The sequence below is a fragment of the Triticum aestivum genome, chromosome 2A, assembly GCF_018294505.1.
Source record: "Triticum aestivum cultivar Chinese Spring chromosome 2A, IWGSC CS RefSeq v2.1, whole genome shotgun sequence".
NCBI lineage: Eukaryota > Viridiplantae > Streptophyta > Magnoliopsida > Poales > Poaceae > Triticum > Triticum aestivum.
The window spans coordinates 124,685,505-124,693,466 of record NC_057797.1 but is presented as its reverse complement, the minus strand read 5'-3'; positions in this window follow the sequence as shown (position 1 = coordinate 124,693,466).

Here is a 7,962-nt window from a genome sequence, read left to right as displayed (position 1 = left end):
AAGGACAACTCTTTTAGGGGCGAATTTATGACAATTTTACGGATAGCGAGTCCGGGCACAAGGTTACTTACTTGAGTATCCGTGCGATTGCAGCTTAAACCCGCGTCCTCGGTCAAATCTGGACACATTGCTTGTGATCTGAAGAACATTTTATACATCTCCACGGGCGTTGCGCCCATAAAATGCTGGAGAGCTCGTGGTCCCTCCGGATTAAACTCCCACAGACAAAGGGAGCGACGTTTGCCGGGCAGTGTTCGGCGAATCAGCATGACCTGCATCACCTTGACCAAGTTGAGGTCTCTTTCTAAGAGATCCCTAATGCGGCCCTGCAACAAGGGCACGTCTTTGGATAACCCCCAATCTAATCCTTTGTTGACCCATGACGCTAGCCGTGGTGGGGGACCCGAGCGAAAGGCAGGAGGCGCCACCCACTTGGTGCCCCTGGGAGCGGTGATATAGAACCACTCTCGTTGCCACAAGCCGAGCTCCTCTTGAAAGGAGCCCTCGGGCCATGAAGCATCAGCATTCTTACTTATGACAGCGCCTCCGCACTCTGCATGCCATCCCTCGATCATCTTCGGCTCCACTCTAAAAGTCTTGAGCCATAATCCAAAGTGAGGAGTAACACGAAGGAACGCTTCGCACACAACGATGAATGAGGAAATGTGGAGGATGGACTCTGGAGCTAAGTCATGAAATTCCAGCCCATAATAGAACATCAGCCCCCTCACGAGGGGATCCATTGGGAAGCCTAACCCCCGAAGGAAGTGAGACATGAACACTATGCTCTCACCGGGCTGGGGACTGGGAATAGCCTGCCTTTGAGCAGGCAACCTATGCGAAATTTCGGCGGTCAAGAACTTAGCCTCTCTCAACTTTAGCACGTCCTCCTCCGTGACGGAGGAGGGCATCCATCGGCCTCGAAGGTCGGAACCGGACATTGTCGAAGGTCCGAAGCGCCTGGAATCTAGAGCCTAGGGTGTTGGAACTCGAGGCGATGGGTGAACTTGTTTTGAGATTGGAGAAAAGGAGTAAGGCCCTGGTCTCTTTATAAGAGGTTGAATACCAGGAGCCCTCCCCGTAACCGTTTGGGACTCGCCTTTAATTGAGAAGACATGCTAACGGGCCCGATTGGGTTACCCACGTCTGTATTGATGAGAATCCCGTAAATAAAGATGACACGATCTCTGCTTTGACAAGATGTGCCAAGGAAACCGCCTCGCAAAACACGGTGAGGTGGAAAAGTGAAAACGATTCGAATAAAGGCTTGGCCGTAGTGTGATGTCACGCTGCGGAATACGTCAGCAGATTAGATTTGTGTTAATATTATTCTCTCTGTGGCAATACGTGGAAACTTATTTTGCAGAGCCGGACACTACTCTTGGTGTTTACAAACTTTTATGAAGAATTTGGAGGAGGAAACCGCCTTGCAATGCCGAAGACAATCTACGCGCCGGACTCGTCGTCATTGAAGCCTGGTTCAGTGGCTACTGAGGGAGTCCTGGATTAGGGGGTGTTCGGGTAGCCGGACTATACCTTCGGCCGGACTCCAGGACTATGAAGATACAAGATTGAAGACTTCGTCCCGTGTCCGGATGGGACTTTCCTTGGCGTGGAAGGCAAGCTTGGCGATGCGGATATTCAAGATCTCCTACCATTGTAACCGACTTTGTGCAACCCTAACCCTCTCCGGTGTCTATATGAACCGGAGGGTTTTAGTCCGTAGGACAACTTCATCATACAACAATCATACCATAGGCTAGCTTCTAGGGTTTAGCCTCCTTGATCTCGTGGTAGATCTACTCTTGTACTACCCATATCATCAATATTAATCAAGCAGGACGTAGGGTTTTACCTCCATCAAGAGGGCCCGAACATGGGTAAAACATAGTGTTCCTTGCCTCCTGTTACCATCCGGCCTAGACGCACAGTTCGGGACCCCCTACCCGAGATCCGCCGGTTTTGACACCGACACCCGTCATTTAACACAGTCATCGGATCGCTGACCAGTTTACGCTTATTGTGACAGTCAGTTTTCGGCTTTCTCCACTGAGGTGCTTAACCGTGTGAGCTGGAAGCACAATCGTAGTGGTTCTCCCTTTGCACGCCTAGCCGAAGAAAGTGGAACATAGGAAGTAAGTGCAGGAGCCGGACAACCCAACTATTGACCGAAGACACAATTCGAAACCGATGCATATATAGCAATATCCGAGAATATTTTTGCCGAATCTATAAAGGTGTCCGACATTGCACTGCGAGACTTGTGCTGAAAACACACAAATAGTTTAAAAGTGCCATAAGCTTGGAAAACCAAAAAATGTCAGTAAAAACTTGACGTCCGAACAAGATCAAGTGTTCGGTGCCAATTCGAAAATTGGTCTTAGAAAAAAAGAGTGCTTCTGTCGTGCTTTAACATTACACATCCAATCTCAAGACTTCAAGCGGGTCAGCCTACGACAGCAGCCTCCTATCCCGAAGGCGGAGTGCTTCTCGTTAGACCAGTTTAGCAAACTAAACTCGAGCGGTCACTAGAGAGAAAATGGGTTATCTGGCTATTGACCACACACTCACGTCAAAAAAGGAGCGATAGAAAAAGACTTTGCAACGACCAAGAAGAAAACACATTTACTATAAAATAGCTCATATAAATTTTAAGAGCCCCCAAGTGACTTGGGTAAAAGATTTTATGTATAATGATTGTATGTACCAAAGTACTTATATCATATCTTTGTTCAACCGAACTTTAAACGCATCTTAACCGACCGTCGGCTTCTCCCTCTTCAGTCAAGGACCAAAAAGTGTTATGTACTCCACCTGTCGAGAATATCGACAGTGTTTCCGATAACCAGGCAACCGGGCTATAAGGCTGTAACAGACAAAGCGCGCTCAGGGAACTTATGCTATATTACAGACGAAGTGTAAGTAGCATCTTCGAAGAAAATAGTACCCCCACCGATACCTTTCTTCGGTGCTCATTATTACTATGAGACTTGTGCAATAGATTTTTTGTACTCATGAGTTCCGTTGTGTGCCGACCATGATTGAAAACAATAAGAGCGCTAGCTTTCGGCTTCACCCAGTCTGAGGTCAGAGCTCGGAGGACCCGGTCGTGACAATCGCAGAGGTGCTCCCTTTACTCCCTAGCCGAACAATCGGGAACGTAGGGGTAAGCACAGGAGCCAGGCAACCCAGCTTGCAAATTTCTTAAGTCAATATGGTGCATATTGTGGCGTAATACACGAACAAGGAACGAAGCCGTACAAGTATAATCATATGCAAGAGGAAAAACTTCATAAAGGAAGCCCCAAATAAACGGGGTATTTGAATATGTGTGTCACAAACAAAGTTTGGACAAGGAAATTTTTTACAAGCAACTTTTTTCCAAAAAAAGTATAATGCTTGGTCGAACCGAACACAAGTTAAAAATTAAAACTTTGAGCATGAAAGCGACTTAGCTGGTTAATGTGTTCGGCATTGATGACGCGGTCCGAGCTTGATGCGGGACAAGGTTCCATCCCCCAAGCCGGTCCCGAGGTGGCAGAGCGGAGAGCTCGACATGCCGAAGTGGTGATATAGCATGGTCAATGCGGACCGGCAGAATGATGCCGAATTCCCCGGATCATTTTCTTGTGCACAAAAAAATAGTGCAAATCAGAGATAATAGTAATAATAATAATAAAATCGTCGCATAATAAATAATTTATGCAAAGTGAGTAATAAAAGAAATATGGCCTGACGCCGAAGTCAATGTCGATGCAGGGCATCGGCGTGATGCGGCAAAGGCGTGGCAAAGCCTGAATTCACAGGTCGGTCCGAGTTTCGGATACGGCGTTCGCCGGACTATGTACGGAAACTGACTGAACCACCACGTGACCTCGTTAATGCGGCCATCATTTGATAGACCTGTGTACAGATGATGGACAAGCCAGAGTAATAATTCCTTGGGAAAAATAAACCCAAACAAGAAAAAAATACTAGGATTAATAGCACCTAGTTTATTTGTTGTAGCAATCCAAAGAAAGGTGATTCCCAAAATTGGGACTCGATCCGCACACCCATTGCCTGATGGACGATAAAGCGACGGTATGGCGATGCTGACCAAGGTTGGCTCGCCAAGGCAAAGCCCTCTGTCCAGCTATCATCACGGAGCTGGTCGGCTAGTGATGCCGAAGTTTCCGGAGTAGGTTGATGAAGAGATGACGAAGCCCCCGGTCCAGCCAAGATGTCGAAGCCTCGATGTCAGCCAATGAGTCGAAGTAGGTGTTGGGTTTCGTAGTAATTTCAAAAATTTTCCTACGCGCACACAGGATCATGTGATGCATAGCAACGAGAGGAGAGTGTTGTCTACGTACCCTACGCAGACCGACTGCGGAAGCGATGACACGACGTAGAGGAAGTAGTCGTACGTCTTCACGATCCAACCGATTAAGCACCGAAACTACGGCACCTCCGAGTTCGAGCACACGTTCAGCTCGATGACGATCCCCGAACTCCGATCCAGCAAAGTGTCGGGGAAGAGTTCCGTCAGCACGACGGCGTGGTGACGATCTTGATGAACTACAGCAGCAGGGCTTCGCCTAAACTCCGCTACAGTATTATCGAGGAATATGGTGGCAGGGGGCACCGCACACGGCTAAGGAATTGATCACGTGGATCAACTTGTGTCAACTTGTATGTTTAGAGGTGCCCCTGCCTCAGTATATAAAGGAGCCAAGGGGGGAGGGTGCGCCGGCCAGGAGGAGGAGGCGCAGGAGGAGTCCTACTCCTACCGGGAGTAGGACTCCCCTCCAATCCTATTCCAACTAGGATTCCCAAGGGGGAAAGAGGGAGAGGGGTGGCCGGCCACCTCTCCTAGTCCTAATAGGACTAGGGGAAGGGGGGAGGCGCGCAGCCCCCTTGGGCTGCCCCTTTCTCCTTTCCACTAAGGCCCATGAAGGCCCATGTGGTTCCCGGGGGGTTCCGGTAACCTCCCGGTAACCCGGTAAAATCCCGATTTCACCCGGAACACTTCCGATGTCCAAACATAGGCTTCCAATATATCAATCTTTATGTCTCGACCATTTCGAGACTCCTCGTCATGTCCGTGATCACATCCGGGACTCCGAACAACCTTCGGTACATCAAAATGCATAAACTCATAATATAACTGCATCGTAACCTTAAGCGTGCGGACCCTACGGGTTCGAGAACAATGTAGACATGACCGAGACATGTCTCTGGTCAATAACCAATAGCGGGACCTGGATGCCCATATTGGCTCCTACATATTCTACGAAGATCTTTATCGGTCAGACCGCATAACAACATACGTTGTTCCCTTTGTCATCGGTATGTTACTTGCCCGAGATTCGATCGTCGGTATCCAATACCTAGTTCAATCTCGTCACCGGCAAGTCTCTTTACTCGTTCCGTAATACATCATCTCACAACTAACATATTAGTTGTAATGCTTGCAAGGCTTATGTGATGTGTATTACCGAGAGGGCCCAGAGATACCTCTCCGACAATCGGAGTGACAAATCCTAATCTCGAAATACGCCAACCCAACATCGACCATTGGAGACACCTGTAGTACTCCTTTATAATCACCCATTTACGTTGTGACGTTTGGTAGTACCCAAAGTGTTCCTCCGGTAAACGGGAGTTGCATAATCTCATAGTCATAGGAACATGTATAAGTCATGAAGAAAGCAATAGCAACATACTAAACGATCAGGTGCTAAGCTAATGGAATGGGTCATGTCAATCAGATCATTCTACTAATGATGTGACCTCGTTAATCAAATAACAACTCATTGTTCATGGTTAGGAAACATAACCATCTTTGATTAACGAGCTAGTCAAGTAGAGGCATACTAGTGACACTCTGTTTGTCTATGTATTCACACATGTATTATGTTTCCGGAAAATACAATTATAGCATGAAGAATAAACATTTATCATGATTATAAGGAAATAAATAATAACTTTATTATTGCCTCTAGGGCATATTTCCTTCAGTCTCCCACTTGCACTAGAGTCAATAATCTAGATTACACTGTAATGAATCTAACACCCATGGAGCTTTGGTGCTGATCATGTTTTGCTCGTGGAAGAGGCTTAGTCAACGGGTCTGCAACATTCAGATCCGTATGTATCTTGCAAATCTCTATGTCTCCCACCTGGACTAGATCCCGGATGGAGTTGAAGCGTCTCTTGATGTGTTTGGTCCTTTTGTGAAATCTGGATTCCTTTGCCAAGGCAATTGCACCAGTATTGTCACAAAAGATTTTCATTGGACCCGATGCACTAGGTATGACACCTAGATCGGATATGAACTCCTTCATCCAGACTCCTTCATTTGCTGCTTCCGAAGCAGCTATGTATTCCGCTTCACATGTAGATCCCGCTACGACGCTTTGTTTAGAACTGCACCAACTGATAGCTCCACCGTTTAATGTAAACACGTATCCGGTTTGCGATTTAGAATCGTCCGGATCAGTGTCAAAGCTTGCATCAACGTAACCTTTTACGATGAGCTCTTTGTCACTTCCATATACGAGAAACATATCCTTAGTCCTTTTCAGGTATTTCAGGATGTTCTTGACCGCTGTCCAGTGATCCATTCCTGGATTACTTTGGTACCTCCCTGCTAAACTTATAGCAAGGCACACATCAGGTCTGGTACACAGCATTGCATACATGATAGAGCCTATGGCTGATGCATAGTGAACATCTTTCATATTCTCTCTATCTTCTGCAGTGGTCGGGCATTGAGTCTTACTCAATTTCACACCTTGTAACACAGGCAAGAACCCTTTCTTTGCTTGATCCATTTTGAATTTCTTCAAAATTTTGTCAAGGTATGTGCTTTGTGAAAGTCCAATTAAGCGTCTTGATCTGTCTCTATAGATCTTAATGCCTAATATGTAAGCAGCTTCACCGAGGTCTTTCATTGAAAAACTTTTATTCAAGTATCCCTTTATGCTATCCAGAAATTCTATATCATTTCCAATCAGTAATATGTCATCCACATATAATATCAGAAATGCTACAGAGCTCCCACTCACTTTCTTGTAAATACAGGCTTCTCCAAAAGTCTGTATAAAACCAAATGCTTTGATCACACTATCAAAACATTTATTCCAACTCCGAGAGGCTTGCACCAGTCCATAAATGGATCGCTGGAGCTTGCACACTTTGTTAGCTCCCTTTGGATCGACAAAACCTTCTGGTTGCATCATATACAACTTTTCTTCCAGGAATCCATTCAGGAATGCAGTTTTGACATCCATTTGCCAAATTTCATAATCATAAAATGCGGCAATTGCTAACATGATTCGGACGGACTTAAGCATCGCTACGGGTGAGAAGGTCTCATCGTAGTCAATTCCATGAACTTGCCGAAAACCTTTTGCGACAAGTCGAGCTTTGTAGACAGTAACATTACCATCAGCGTCAGTCTTCTTCTTAAAGATCCATTTATTCTCAATCGCTTGCCGATCATCGGGCAAGTCAACCAAAGTCCATACTTTGTTCTCATACATGGATCCCATCTCAGATTTCATGGCTTCTAGCCACTTTGCGGAATCTGGGCTCACCATCGCTTCTTCATAGTTCGTAGGTTCATCATGATCTAGTAGCATGACCTCCAGAACAGGATTACCGTACCACTCTGGTGCGGATCTTACTCTGGTTGATCTACGAAGTTCAGTAGTATCTTGATCTGAAGTTTCATGATCATTATCATTGGCTTCCTCACTAACTGGTGTAGGTGTCACTGAAACAGTTTTCTGTGATGAACTACTTTCCAGTAAGGGAGCAGGTACAGTTACCTCGTCAAGTTCTACTTTCCTCCCACTCACTTCTTTCGAGAGAGACTCCTTCTCTAGAAATGATCCATTCTTAGCAACAAATGTTTTGCCTTCGGATCTGTGATAGAAGGTGTACCCAACAGTTTCCTTTGGGTATCCTATGAATACA